This window comes from Rhinolophus hipposideros, assembly GCF_964194185.1.
Source record: "Rhinolophus hipposideros genome assembly, chromosome: 6".
Lineage (NCBI taxonomy): Eukaryota > Metazoa > Chordata > Mammalia > Chiroptera > Rhinolophidae > Rhinolophus > Rhinolophus hipposideros.
The window spans coordinates 77,413,444-77,429,932 of NC_138052.1; the positions used below are offsets into that span (position 1 = coordinate 77,413,444).

Consider the following 16,489-nt stretch of genomic DNA (forward strand, 5'->3'; position numbering starts at 1 on the left):
ATTTTCCTCATAGCAGTCGTCACTCTCTTACATATTTGTGTTCCAATAGAGGAATGAAAATTCCAATAGGGCAGGAACCTTGTTGATAACTTAGTGGCCACCATTATATCTCAGTTCCTAGAAAAGTGCTCACCATGAAACAGGTATTCAAAACTCATCAGTTAAAAGAGTGAATCCCTAACTCCCTAGTGTACTCCATTTGCTGGGGAAAACATTCTTAGAGTAAAATAATGATGAGGCTGTGTCTGGGATCACAGGAAGGCCATAAACATTCCTTTTAGCTATGCAGCAGTAGTTCGTTTATAATAAGGATTAAACAGACCAAATTAGGAATTTAACCAAAATTTGTAATATTTTCCTTGTAGTTTTAAATAAACGGCTGGAAAAATGTATACATATAGGACTGCCTATATGTAAATTATAGGGAAAAGATGCACTGTTAATTTAAGCTATTTTCATTCCACTATTATACTTTTTGGTCCAGTGCTACTTTGGGGAAAATTAAAGCTTTAACCCTTGTTTAGTATAGTTGAGGGATGATGGAGTCTGAGAAAGTACTTAATATTTAACATGTGGTAACAGCAGATCTGTTTCCTACATCAATGCTTTTAGACTTACAGGAAACCTTAACTTTTGCTGCAGCTACGTTTGTTCCAGACATAAGATTTCCCATTGTTACATATAAATTCCGACCTCTTTTTTGGTCTCTTGTATGTAATATGAAATGAGCAAGAATATTAAAATGGATGAAAAAATTCTTTATAATAAATAGTCCTGAAGTCAATCCTTAAACCTCTTTTGGAGATTTGCAATTTTTTATTCAATTAATTAAATTATGCTGGAAATGAGTTGTAATAACAACATATGTAAGAATTAAATACCCCTGGATTTACCCTGAAGAAAGCCTCTGACTCAGAGAAGTGGGTCCAGAAATGTGTGGAATGCTCCAGTTTGGCTTGTTAGTGCCTTATTAGAGTTTTCAGGAAATTAGAGCTTTGGGGAACAGTTTTACTCTACTGTTCAAGGATTGCCTATAGCTGTACATTCCTTTGAAATTCAAGTTTCACTGAGATGACAAAATAACCTTTGGTAGGTCTAGGAGAATATGTACTTTCTGAATTGGATAAAATGTAGGGGTGGCATTAATCTGAAAAGACATCCTCATATTAGACCTAAGAAACATACTTGCCTGCTTGATGAGTGCTGCACACCACTTCGAATCTCAGTTGTAAATCCAAGTATTAAGGAGATGGTGGTGCTCTACCACTAAAGATTTTGAACAAATAATTAATAATGTATTCACTTTACTGTAAAACCATTTCAAAGGAAATCTCAGATTTTAAAGACTACTGATTTGAGTGAGCAGGTAGGCTTTCATACTGCAAAAAATAAGCTTTGGCTTTTTCAGATTTCGCCATCACTCAATTGTACTATTCTGTTATCAAAATATAAATAGTGTTATTTAGATACATTGTAGGTCTCAAATAACTCATGCATCTTATTGCTCTGTTTTATCAAAGGCCTTGAATAAGTTCACTTTTTCAACTATTTATATACTTAACATTGATAAAATAAAAATTACAAAGAAGAAAAATCAAAAGGACCTAGGAAGAGAATATGAAAGACCCTTTTGCCATAGACCTTTGAGGTAGTGTCAGTGAAAAGTTTCTTAAGAAATGAATACTACCATCTTCCAAAAATTTTCTCCCAATCTAAATATTTAGAGAAAGAACTACAGAAGACTGCTCTTTTCATTTCAAAAAATTTTTCATTCATTTTCTTAGTTTTTCCAAAGTGTGATTACCCATATTGTTTCAGCTTGAATTTGAATTTGTCAGAATTCCTTAAGGAATTACACAGTGAGGAAAAACCATTAGTGTCCTAATTTAAAAACAGAATATGAAAAATTTACACAGTGGACCCTTGACAACACAGAGGTTAGAGTTGCCAACCCTTCACACAGTCAAAAAATCTGCATATAACAAAAAAAATATTTTTATTAAAATATAACCAACATACAATGTTATATTTGTTTCAGGTATGCACAATAGTTATTCAATATTAATATACCTAAAGAAGTAATCACTATGATAAGTCCAGCGATCATCTGACACTGTACCACATTATCATGATATTGTTGACTATATTCCCTATGCTGTACATTACTATTTTGTACCATGACTATTTTGTAACCACCAATATGTACTTCTTAATTCTTTTATCTTTTTCACCCTGCTCTGCAAACCTCCTTCCTTCTGGCAACTATGAAAATGTTCTCTTTATCTATGCGTCTTTCTGTTTTGTTTGTTTATTTTGTTCTTTAGATTCCACATATAATTGAAAACACTTTGCATCTGTCTTTCTCTGTGCAGGGCATGGGGCTGCTCAGTCAGAGGTACAGGACATGCTGAAGCCAGATGCTGCTTGTTTGGGTTTTATGAACCTTTGAGAGATTTTAGGAAAGTTCATAGCATGAGGCATGGTGGGCCATTGATTAGGAAAAACCGCTTGAAGCAGCTTGGATGTGTCTGAAATTTGGGTGGGGAGTGGTTTCAGAGAATCACTAGGGCAGGGCAGACAAAAGGTGATAGCCAGTTTGATGGAGACTCAGATATGGTGCCTGCCTGTGTGCTGGGATGGTGAAGGGCTTAACAAAGGAACAATGGCTTCCACCAGCTCTTCCCTCTGGGTGAAAGCTGCCCCTCCAGCCCTCACCCTAAGCCAGACAATTCAGTACCTCACCATATGTCCCTGGCACCTTTCGAGCTGCTGCTTTAGTGCTAGAGCTCAAAGTGAGTGAGTCTGTCAGCAGGTAAGTCTATGCACAGGCCCTTTAGAAGGATTGCATGGGACTGCAGCTAACTTTTGACTGACTTAGCCATGATCTCTGCTGATTTTCACAGCCAGAAGTTATAGGAACTTCTCGCCGTGGCACTGAAATCCTGAGCTGAGGAGCCTGGTGTGGGTCTCATACCCCTCACTTCTCCAGGATGGACCTCCGCAGCTGAGATATTCCTAACAATTTTTAACTGCCACAGGCATCTCTGCCACTCTTACCAGTCTCCAGCTTTCTTTTTTCTGTATGTCCTTAGTTGTATGGCTTTGGTTCAACTAGACTTCAGGTGATTCTCAATGATGGTTGTTCTGTAGTTGTAATTTTGATATGCTCATGAGAGGAGGTAAGCACAGCGTTTACTCCTCCATCTTGACCAGAAATTTTTGCGAATAACTTTTAAATCTTCCCAAATTTAACTACTAATATCCTACTGCTGATTAGAAGCTTTACTGGTAACATACACAGTTGATTAATATATATTTTGTATATGTCTTATATACTGTATTCTTATAATAAAGTAAGCGGGAGAAACGAAAATGCTATTAGGAAAATCATAAGGAAAATACATTTGCAGTACTGTATGTGTTTATTGAAAAAGTCCACACATAAGTGGACCAGCTCAGTTCAAACTTGTTTTGTTCAAACTGGGTACTTTGGTTTCTTCTCATATCTCAAAGATGTACACATCTTTGAGACTGTTTCTGAATTGCCCCAGTCTGAGTGAGTGTGGGTGTGTGTGAGTATGCCCTTCAATGGAACAGCATCCTATCCAGTGTTGGTTCCCACCTTGTACACTGAGTTGCCATGATACTCTCCAGCCACCGTTGACCCTGAGCTGGAATGAGTGGGTTGGAAAAATCATTCTATTACTTGTTTTTATTCATCTTTCTTAAATGTACATATAGCTCACATTTGTTTCACTGTTTAATATTAGAAGTGTTTTGTTTTTATTTAGAAGTTTTGTGATATTTTTGTGACCAGAAATATGCCCTAGGAACTCTTGTTTATATCAATTAGCCTATGGTATACTTGCAAGAACCTATTGATGACATTAGGTGAGGACTCACTCTACTATAGTTTTCATAAAACAATTTCATGACCGAGGGATTTGAAAGTTATTAACTTTAAATGTGTACCTATTATTATTTCTAGTTCCTGCATCATGTAGTTATTTCTTTTCCTGTGCTGTGACAGTTGATGGGTGAATTAGGTATAATTTCCCAGCATGGAACTGGTCCTCTTTAGCCTTAACCTCTATTTCCTACCATGGTTATAGCAGCTACAGCACACATGTCAGAGTACAGAGCATTCCATTAAAGGCATACCTATTGCCTAGCTTCCTGTGATGTTTTTTATATGAATAATACAAAGTCTAGAGGTGAAATTAGTTGGAGTGCTCATGACTCAGCCACTGTTTCCGGGTTGGGGGGGAGGAGGGTGACTCATTTCACATTTATATATCCCTGACTTTGAGCCATATACTACATTAAGTGATTGAGATACAAACACGAATTTGCTGGGTCACTGACCCAGAGCCACTCACAGTTTGGCCAGACAGGATGTGGCACTCATTAAGAACAAGATGGGCTTACACATATCCAGTACTCTATACGTGCTATAACTATCTATCAAGGCAAAGTGTGATTAAATACACAATAATGTGTATTTATTGTGTATTTATTGTATTGTGTATTTATTGTGTGCTGGCTAGACAACCTAATTCTACAATTTGGAACATACACATACACTTCTGATTCCATATTAATATAATTTAGCCTAATTATATCACCACAACTTTCATTCTTTTTTGTTTTGTTTTAAGTTTAAATAAGATATCACTGTTTTGTGTATCACATAAAGTCATACCCTCGTGAATAGCTTAGTTGTCTGAAAAACACCTTCACTTGGTTATCCTGTAGGAAACTTGACCTTGCTGTGTCTAAAAAGAACCTATCACCCTCTACTCTTGCTCAGCGACCTGACCTTCCTTCAGCCTTCCCTATTTCTAAGAATGACACCATCTTTCTGGGAGACTGTCTCAAACCCTTAGAATTCTCTTGGTGTCTTTTTTCCGTGTCATGTCTTTCATATCCACCTTATTCTTAAGGTCCATAGGTTACATACATTGCTACGGACTGAACTGTACCCTGTCAAAATTCACATATTGAAACCCTAAACCTCAGTGTGGCTGTCATTAGAGATAAAGCTTTTAGGAAGTAGTTAATGTTAAATAAGGTCACAAATGTGGGGCCCTAATTTGGCAGTGACCATATGAAGACACAGCGAGGTGACTATCTACAGGCCAGGAAGAGAGGGCTCTTACCAGAACAAGATTTAGCTGGTACCCTGATCTCAGACTTCCAGCCTCCACAATGTGAGAAACTACATTTTTATTGTTTAACTCACCCAGTTTGTGGTATTTTGTTATGGCAGCCCAGATGAACTAGGACACTCGCCTATGCAGTATGTGGAGCACTTTTCCTCCTTTGTGTTGACACTGACTCTACTGACTTGACTCTTCATTACCTTTCACATGGACTTCTGAAGGGGAAGGTCTATTCTCTTTTAATCTCATCACTGATTCAATCTGTATATTGATGTCAGATTAAATGCCCTAATTGTTGGATATAAAACTTTCTGTGGTTCACTTTAGCATACAAAATTAAACATATTTAATTTTATAGTCTCCGCAGCTTGTCATTCAAGGTCATTACTCCCTATACAGACCCAACCCAGCCTTTTACCCAATTAATGCTCTTCTTGTGTGTCACTCTCTAGCCAGGTAGGAATGCAGGAGTTTTTTCAAACATTTCCTGTTCTTTGCTTGTTTCATTACTTTGTTTCTGCTGAGTCCATTGTCTTGAGTTGGTCTTCACATTCCATCTCCACCTGTCAAAATCTTTTGCCTCCTTCAAAGCCCGACTCAAATGCACCTTCTGTGAATCCTTATCTAACAGGATTTAGGTTTTTCTTTTTCTTTTTTGATCTCCCATAGCTCTTTGCTGGCATTTCTTTGTGACAATGGGCATGTTCTGCTTTGTGTCATGGCCTTTTATCTTTTGTGTTTTCACTCTCACCTCTTTCCCACTAGATTCAAAGCAAGCTTTTTGATGGCAAAGAACTTCGGATCCCTGACATACTAAACAATGCTATTAGAAAAAAGATTTCTCTGTATTATAAAAAATATAAATACTATAAGCAAATAAAAACACATTTATTTAAAAAATGGAATTCATTTTTAATTTGCCTTCCAAGTGCAGTGTTCCCTACGTTTGTGTCTGTAAATTGAACTCAAGCAGTAACTTTTCTATTACTCAAGCAGTAAGGGTTTCTGTGAATTGAGACTCAAGTGTAACTTTAATAAGGGAAAAGCACAGGAAGTGTGAAAGGTCGCTTTTCATTGACAATTGACCTTGAAAATCTAGTAACAAAATATGTCTGATATTTTCAATTTTTATTCCTTGTGATGTATAATCAGGCATACTTCATCTGCATATAGGCTTATAATTTGATCTGACTATCACAATATGACATATACTATGTAAGCATGAGATCATTTCTCATTAGAAAAAAAGAAGGCTTGGCAATTAACTCTCAAGTTTATTTTCTGACATTTTCCCTTTTTGGTGTGGAGAAAGAGACTTAGAGCATAGAGAGGTGGTGCTTTTACTATGCTGAAAAGTTAAACTGCCTGGAAGCAGATACCGAATCCCTATTGATAAGAATTTCATTTGAGTTACACTTCTGGCATTGTTTAGTAAGATACAACACAAAAGGTCTTGACCTGTGTGTTTGAAATGGCAGATGTTCACATTGAAGACTGAGCCTTAGGGTAACATGCATCTTCACTCTCTGAACCTATTTCCACAATAACCGGGTTGGGTGGAGCGAGGGGGGGGAAGAAACAGGGTCTAGAGAGTTATTTACAAAGCAGCTGCTCTTGGTGCTGCAAATGGAAGCGCTTACCTTAAGATAAGAAAATCAAGGAAACAAACAAAACCACCTAGACAGCTTGAGTCCACCAGGTCAAACATAAATACCTCTTCTCCCTCAAAAGTTTGTTTCCATTAATCGTTTTCTATGCAAGTCAAGTGGGGCAAGGATGGGAATTTTTAAAAACAAATTCAATGAAAAGGAGAATTTTCTTTAAATTTGACAAAGGATCAGAAAAATACAACACTATGTACCTTCATTAATTTAACAAATATTTATTGATACTCTTCTCTGTGCTGAACATCTTGCTAAGCGTTTGCGTTCAAATACAAGGTTTGCATAGCTAAAACGGCATTAATATTTTAAATAAAGTTTGTATTTGACTCATGCTGTATTGAAAACAAAAGTAAACTAGAAGTTTTTGGAAATGGGACTAGGTTGGGGGACAGTGGTGGGAACAAGTAGCCCGACTTGAAAAACTTGAGAAGTATCATTGTGTTTTTACTACGAAAGCAAATATTTGGAAGTGCATGTAGCAAAGATAAAATCCAATTACTTAAAAGAATGTTAAAGATACCAAGATATTGATTAAGTATGATAAAAAGCTCTTTGCAAGAAATGGCTGTGGTAAACTGAGGCTTAAAACTGCACACAAACAAATATGCAGTTCTGTGTACATAGTCTTTCTATGGCTCTAAGCAACTAGGGAACTGCCTTTTCTTAGGGAATGATGACAAATAATCAACGTGGTTAACATGGGCTGAGTAGAAGCAGAGTTTGCCACCCCAAAATATGCTTTTTGGAATATCGATCATTTTAAGATGGTCATTTTTAAGAAACAAAAGACTCAGAAAGGAACTTGAACCTTCCTTCTTACCTGCCTAAAGGAATTCTGATAGAAAACCCTGCTTAAAGGAAGGCAGCTATTAGCTTAGCAAGTGCAAACTAGATATGGCAGATAGTGAAATCAAGCAGTCTGTTTGTTACCCTCCCCTCTGAGTCCCATTGTTCTGGGTGGCCCAGCAAGAGTTTGTTTACTTTTTCTCAACTACCTGTGAATTGCCTACATTCCCTTTGAAATCCCAGACACCTGCCTACCTCTCCTTAGTCCAAAATGACATATAAGCCTCAATTACCCAATGTATCATTGGGCTTCAGATTCTTAGACTGTGTGTGCATATGTAATAAATTTGGTCATTTTCTCTTGTTAATCTGTCTCATGTGAATTTGATTATTTTAATTACATTGAGAGAATTTACAAGGGTAGAAGGAAAATTATTTTTTTTCAACCCCCATAGTACATATAGTCTTATGCAGTGTGCCCATTACTTGTCCTTTGTCTTTCATCGCCTAGCATTCATGTGTACTCTTTACCTCCTGTGTACCTCTTACACACTAGTAGTGCCTTTGCACATGCACACATAATCATACAGAAACTTTTCCTCTTATTTTAGAAAAATGTTTTTCTTCCTCACTTTTTCCTTCTCTCTCCTTTACTAGCCTTTTGTTGTTGTTGTTTAAATCTCAACTGCTTTTCCTTTTCTTTAAATTTGTGTGTGTGGGGGGGTGGGGAATGGGACAACAACAAAAAAATATGCTTAATAGAGAGTGTCCCAAAATTTCTCTGTTTATGGTATTCTAAGTGTCTCAGTAATTTTTTCATGGCTCACCTAGGCCAAAGAAGTACCTCACAGTCCCGTTTAATTAGCATAATAAGTATTTATGTCTTAACAACTTAGTGGCTTTTTGAAAAAAATAATACATGCAAATTGAAAGAAAAAATATTTTTGCTTTAGGCTTAGACACACGCAATTACTTAGTAATGGGTTTTGTGGCCTGTTCGGTACTGCCCAGCCCTCAAACCCGGGAATCAGATTGGATATTGTCATCATCATTTCTTATTTCATATTGCTTTTCATGCAGTATTTTTATATCACAAATGCCATCAAAAACCCAACTTTGCAAAGTATGGCATCATTGAAAGGACTGTATCATAATCTAAAATTGAAAGTGTGAACTGCTTCAAGCCAATAATTTGTGTGGTGCATGATGGATGTTGCTATGTTTTTTCATATATTGAAAATATTTCACCATTCTCTGAATTGACTGTGGGATCCTGAGGTACCATAGCACACAATTTGGGAACTGTTGAGTTTATAGCAAAATTGATACCTGTTGAGTTTATAGCAAAATAATTATGTTTGTATCAAAGTTAAATAAAGTCAGATGTTTGAAGTGGAAGTAGACATACTAAAGCCGTTAATCTTGAAAGTCCCTCAAAATACCCCCAAATCCAAAATTTTATCCACCTAACACTTCATTCTTGTATGATAGAGTTCACTTTTCTTAAGCACCTGCCCTTAAGATTAAAAATCAAGAATTTCATTTTTAATCATTTTTTGTTTACTAGTACTCCCTTTATATTATTTTAAATAAGTACACAATTCAGGTGTATAATATGATGGTTGGTTAAACATATACATAGTGAAATGATTACTGTAGTCAAGCTTATTAACATATCATCTCATTGGAATATATGAATATTATTTTATACTATTCTTTTTATTAAATACTTACATTATAGGTTAATTTAGCTTTTGGACTTAACCTAGGAGTCTAATAATGAACCATTTTTAGCAATGTCATGTGGAACATATTCTGCCTTCCAACCAGTTAACTGACAAACACACTTCTAGAACCTAACTTGTTTTCTTAATTGACAATTTAGCCATAGATGTGCTCTGTAGCAGTCATGAAGCTCACTCTATGTTATTTTAAAGTTATTTTCTTTACTAACTGTCCAAAAGATAGGCTGACTTTTGGCACAGAAGTTTTGGGTTTCCTTTTGTCCTGGGTTTACCTTTTCTGTTACTTTCATTTGATAATGTGCTTCTCAGCATAATTTAGGGGTAAGACTTAGGTAGAAGAAAGCAATGGGAACATTGATAGGTTGCTATTGGAATTGTCTTACTTGACTTTTTTTGCCTTTAAATAAATTATTGATCCTGGACTAAAAATCTGCAGACTGTGGATGTTAAATCAGATTAAGGAGCCAAATGCATCGATTTTATTACTTTTAATTAAACATCTTTCAAGAAAAAGTGTAGTACATTGAGTACATAATTTGTTTAAATTTTTTTGTTAATATTTTAAAATAAAAGCATAAGAATTATTCTACTTGAAATAAATAGAAACTGCTAAAAATAAAAATGAGACCTAATTTGGACATCTAATACATTTTTAACTGAAATCTAAAAAGTAATTTTAAGTTTTATAACTATATAAACCCCCTTATTGTAAATCTGTGTTTGTCAGCCAGTAATTTTATTGTGAAAGGAACCAAGTAACTTAACTTCATCTTCCTCCTGAGGAAAAGAAAAGGCTAAATCATTCAGTTGATTTAATTTACAGGATGTTTTTCTGTTTATCTTTCAGACTTGATTGATTTGATCCAAGGTATATTCTGACTGCTGGCTGGAACTAAGGTTGGTGGTTTGTTTATATTGATTATGAATAAACTGTGAAATAAAATAGAGGCATCTTGGTCCTTTGGATAGCTGGGTCAGAGTACACTTGCAGAGTGGTAGAAAGCTGAACTTAGTGAGAACTGGACATTTCAGACTTGGAGCATTTACAAACATGCTTTCCTAAGCAATGTTTGTTCTCATAGTACAATTTATTTGATTATCTAGTGTTTCATTTACTCTACCTGTCTTACTAGCTGAATTTTGATTAAATAAAAAGATCCAATTCTAATTTGTTCTTTTAATAAATACACCTATCAAAAGAATGAGTGCTTGCTAAGGTTAGCTCACATGTTACAGAATGGTCAGCTTTCAGAATTGGAAGGAAGACACTTTTGAAGCCCACAATTTGGAAGCCACATTACCTAAGGATGGTAGAGTTAAAAAATTGCTTATCAGTTGCAAATTTCAATTAATTAGGAGAGTCATTCCTTTTGTTCTGTTTTCTTGTTAGTTGATGTATGGGAGACTCAAAACCAGCTTAACTGAGTTTAGTGTAATAAACTCTTTTATGGCACTCGCTTCAGTAGGCATGGAATTTCATTTATCCTTTCTATTTTCTTCTCTAGAACATGTATTGAGATCTTAAAACAAAATAAACACCTAAACCCTGAATAAAATGAGGGCTTTTGTTGTTCATAAAAGAGCAAAATACCAGGTGTTGCTAACTTTTTGTATAGGCTTTTGATGAATAATTAACAGAGAAAAACATTGGGTTTTCATTTCTGTGTACATTAAACATGAAGTTAGCCTTTAAAAGCCCGTATTTACCCTTCAAATTGCAGTGTCTAACACACAGCAGTAAATATGTACACACACACTAAATATATACTTTTTCTGGCCTCAATTCTGACCTCGCTCTCTTACCCCCAATCTCTCTCTCCCTCTCTCTTCCTCTCTCGCGTTCTCTCTCTCTCTCTCTCTCTCTCTCTCTCTCTCTCTCTCTCTCTCTCTCTCTCTCTGTCTCTCTCTCTCTCTCTCTCTCTCTCTCTCTCTTTCTCTCTCTCACACACACACACACAACTAATATTATTTCTCTTTTTCATATACAAACTGTGTTTTTTTATTCTCAAAATATGTATGGGTTATAGCAAATATAACATGTTGGAATCATGCCTACTGATTATTAGAAACTTAATAAGGAAACAAAGTAAAAAGTCTATAGGGTGATAGTTAAAGTATCTATTTGTAATCTGTATTATTGTATTACATGTTCAGAGTTTGAGGTTGAATTTATTGAAGACACAGCTTGGCTTCCTTTTTTTTTCTCTTTGGCTTCCTTTTATATTCACTCCTCAGTATACGTAACCTTGCACACATTTAAACACAGACTTTCTTGCAAGAGTCTTAGAACTTTTTGTTACTCTTCTTTTCCGGCCAGCCCCTACCCATCGATCTCAAGTGGAATGAAATCTTTAGCAAAGTATATCTTTGAATCAAAAATATTTTCAACGTATAGGTTTAAGTTTGGATTGTTAATTTTTAATTTTAATTAAAAGTGAATCGTATTTTGTCTTCTTCCCCTTTGGGTATGGTCAACACGGGCAACTTAAAGTCTCATCTCTTTTTGGCCACTTTTAAGAAAGAAAAAAACCTGAAAAGAAACCTGTTAAAAAAATAAAATGTTTTGTTAAAAAATAACTATAAGAGTAACACACACACAGAAAAACAACTTTTCTTAATCTGTTCCTCTACCCATCTTCCATATAGAGAGTTTCTTTTGTGGGAGTGTGGACATAATTTAAGTGTGTTTGGTCTAATTTTGCAAAGTTAGTATGACTTACATATTCCAAAATAATTATATCAATTAAAATGTATAAAGTGTACATAGAAATGGAACATGATTAAACCTCTCATATTGCCAGGTCTTCCCACTTGGATATGGGGGGTTAGCACAATTGCTATTGTGTTTTTTTTCCAACTGAGAACGAAAAGATAATTAAATTTGGTAATTAGTTTCTGCAACAACATTTTGAAAATAGCAGCTAGATGTAGCAAGGCTTTGTAACAATATACTAATCCATCTGAAATAGCCAGATTCTCAACACAAAATATAATATATAAAGAAAATTACTACTCTTTTCTCAGCTAGAGCTAAGTTCTTTTGCTTCAGGACAAAAGGGATTCCCTCATAGGAAACTTGTTTTTCTATAACAATATTAGCTAAGCAAAATAACTATGTTGCTAGATAAAAGCGAGATTTAGGTAAGGATACATTAAATGGGGCATCAGAAATGTCCTTGCACACACACACACACACACACACACACACACACACACACACACAATAATGTACTCTTAGGTCTTTCTAGTAAGCGTCAGTGCTTTCAGCTTTCCAGAATCAAGACAAGCAAGTCTTTGGCCAGCTACATAGTCACCCTTCAGTGTCACCTCAGGCAGAAACGCCATTTCCCTTTCAACTTGCTTGATGTTGCTTCACATAGCTCTCGTAGCATTTGTTCATGCTTCTTTATGTTATTATTATTTCTGGATGTGTCTTATTTCCCCTAGCAACCCATAGCTCTTTGCCCTGGGCCTCCTGCCCTGATAGGGCCTTGAACTGGGCAGGAAATGCTTATTGTGTGAATTATAAAGATTACAAACAATGAACAATCCTTTTACATATCTGTAAATTAAGTATATGCTAAATATATATATTTAATGTGTGTGTGTGTATGTAATAACAATTATTAATCACTGTATTCTTTTCCTTGGTGATGGAAAAAGTTGAGTATCAAAGCAAGAGCTTTACAAAAAAAATCATCCAAAAGATATTTGAAGCAGTAATAATCATTAGTTTTAATTTGGGGAATTAAAAAAAGTACAGGTGTGATAAAAGTGATTGTTTTATTCGTCGACTTTATTGCTACATTTAGTATGATATAATAGTAATATCATTAAGGATAAAAACATATCCAGAATTCTAATTATGGCACTGGCATGTGACTTTGAGATTCTGGAAAGATTTGTAGAATGCCTAATTATTTGTTTACCACTTTAAGGAGCCATACAAAGCTTCTAGAATCACATTTCAAACTGGAAAGACCAGTCAGTCCTAGGAGAATTTGCTTTCCCTTGTACAGCTTTCTGAAATCTGAACCATCATAAATCCTTATTTTTTCCTTTTTATGATTCTTTTCCTATTAACAAACGTTACAGTAAAGAAATATGCACATGCCATGGTTTGGAATGGGAGAGGTGGGGAGGAGGTACAAGTGGGGGTGAGAGGCAAACTTGCCATGGTTTCTCAGTCTCCTCATATGACCTAATGAAATACCTTGAGAATATGTGTTTTCAGAATTGCTTTTTATTTTGACAGAGTCTTGACATTCTGAGGAAGTAGGCTTGTTGATGCCATGCCACAGAGGACAAATAGGAAAACACAACACACCAGAAATATCTTAAATAACAAGTAATGGATCTAATTTTCCCATGTGAGAAAAAAATATTCCAGCTGATTCTTTTCTTCTTAGCTAAATATTTGTAGTATCAAATGGCTGCAAAAAGACAACCCCTCGGATATGTTTTCACATAAACCCCATGCTTAAGAAATCAATCCTGTGGATTTAATTCACTGGCTAGCTAATTTTTATTCTTTTCCTGAATTCCTCTGAAAGAGTGTCATTCCAAAGAACAGCACAACTGATCTTTTTTGCAGACCATTTATTTATATCATTAAAGAATACCATGACTTTCATTGGGGCCTGTATCTTATTAGGAAAGTTTAGAGGATATAAAACCTTAAGAAGTGCATTTTCTTCTTATGTAAGGAGTCCATTCATTTAGAAGTCCTTTCTTTCTTTTATGGCCTACTTATTGCAAAATAAGAACTTCATATTATTAAAAGGAGGGGATATGCTTTCTCGTTCCTCAGCTTCTATAAATCTACAGGACACTTACTAAGTTTCGTCCAAGAATAGAATCAGTAGCTTAGCAGAGAAAAGAATATAACATATAATCACATATACTTGTATGTTAGATGGAGACATAGATGTGCATGCTGGTGTTGGGTAGTCTTGCCAATGAATAAAACAAGGGCAGTGATTTGGGGCATACTTGAGGGGCCATTCCTGTTAAAGAAGGTAAAATTATCTGCCTTTTCTGAACCAATTCCTGTCAGTTATTTAGCAATATTAAAAATGTTAGTTGAAAAACCATTTGTTATAACAAACCAAAGTTAATTTGATTTCATTCCATATTATTCAACGTCTTGTGATCATTGGCTTATGTTACTTTAGAGCCTTTGCTTTGTTTACTTTTCTTTCTACTATTTTAAGTCTAACTAGTGAAGGGTTGAATAGGAAAAAACAAACAAAACAAAACCACTTAAACATTAACACATGCATCTATGTTTATGTTTATATATCTACCCATGTCTCTCTCTCCCCGCCGCCTCTCTCCTTTCTATCGTATGGTAAAAGTTGTATGTCTGTCAAATAAAGTTTATAGTTCAAACATAGAGCAAGTACAGTGACTATTAGATTGGTGCAAAAGTAATTACAGTTTAAAAGACTAAAAATAATTGCAAAAACTGCAATTGCACCAAACTAATAATTTTTAAAATATCAATGGATACTTAAAACTTAAATACTATCATCCTCATTTTATGAATAGAGAAACGTAGTCACTAAACCAGATATAATTTTTAAAACAGACTATTCCTCCATGAAATGCAATAATTCTTAAAAATATGGAAAAGTCTTTTGGGGGATAAAAATAAATAGAAAACACACATTTACCCAAATGTAATTACTTGCTTGTAATATGCAAGTGTACACTATTCAGTGATAGCTTCCTTTATAAGATACTAATAAGATAAATAAGAATGAACTTGTTATCTTTTGCCTGACAATCTTTCACCTATAGAGTTGAAATACTTTTCAGTTTTGTCTTTAAATCTATTGTCATGTATTACTGCCTTACCAGAAGTAGCTTTCAAGGTATAAGGCTAAGGTGTAAGACTGAACTAGCCCATTAAAAAAAAAACAAAAACCCTATCCTGGTATCTTTAAGGGCTCTTTTGCTAACCATAGGCAAATACCAGTCCCATGAAAGAGAATACATTGAACAACACGGTTAGAAAACTTGCTTAGATGTATGTGTCCATGGAGGAACCATGGCCTCCTTTTTGAAACCATGAAGGAAAGTAAAATTACAAGAATTCCTTTCTCTATTTGTGATGTTTGCTTTCATTTTCAAGGGTTTTGTTGTTGTTGTTTTTCCCTCTGTTTAAAACTTTTAGGTACGTTTGAAAATATGGGGGGGAGGGGGAAATGGGTTAATGAGAAGGATGTTTAACTTGATAGGCAACTTTATAGATGCAAACATATTCAAATTTCACTTTTACTTTCCATTATCTCTTAGTGACTCAGAGATCTAATACACACCATCTGGCAGTAATGTAGGGAGAAGACCTTTGCATTTAGTTTGCCCGTTGGGGTTTTCTACCTGTTTTAATTATTTGGAACTTAAGATGTAAATCTTTTACTATTAGTAGTACGTTTGAAACATGTTCAAACAGTCATGTAGGTTAGATGAAATTAATGACCACAGAGAAATTGTACACACATATTCAGGCCAGGCTATTAAATAGGTGTCTCAGTGGCATGCAGTCACCTTTTCTTCTGTGTCATACAAGTACTGTACAACATGAAAAAAAATTATGTTACATCTTAATAATGACTTAAGTTACCTTATAATATCTTATGGTACAGAGTAGTGACATAATTTTTATTTCCCCCTAGTAAATATTATTCTACCCCTTCCAGCATACCTGGAATTGTTGTATTCCTTTTACATTGTAGGGACTGAATAAATATTTATTAATTTTCTGATTTTCCTACACATGGGCAGTTTTAGTAAACTTTCTTATTGGTTATTACTGAGGTGCTCAGTTGCAGAAAGAGAATGAATTGTAGCAGCAAAAGTTGTTTTAACTTTGTGTTTAGAATATACCAAAGTTCTTCATCCATTAATATTATGTTTTTGTGTCAGGTTTTGTGAAGAGAAAACACCCCCCCACACACACACACACACTAATTTCTCGACACTTGGATCTAACTGTCCCAACTGGCCTTCATGCTATCTGAATTTATTTTATTTTGGTATTAATATTACCAACCTTGTTTATAACTAAAGATGAATGAAGTAGTAAAATTAAGTAATCTATCTCTTTATTAAATTTCACATGGAAACT

The 16,489-nt window shown here is 35.0% G+C and overlaps 1 protein-coding gene across 1 annotated transcript in view; it reads left to right on the forward strand.

Moving 5' to 3' along the window:
- Nucleotides 1-16,489, forward strand: part of MAP2 (microtubule associated protein 2) — a 255,906-nt gene that overhangs the window by 60,210 nt on the left and 179,207 nt on the right. The window contains exon 2 of the mRNA XM_081051061.1: nucleotides 10,205-10,254. The gene's annotated coding sequence lies outside the window, so the exon portion shown is untranslated. The remainder of the gene's footprint in view (nucleotides 1-10,204; nucleotides 10,255-16,489) is intronic.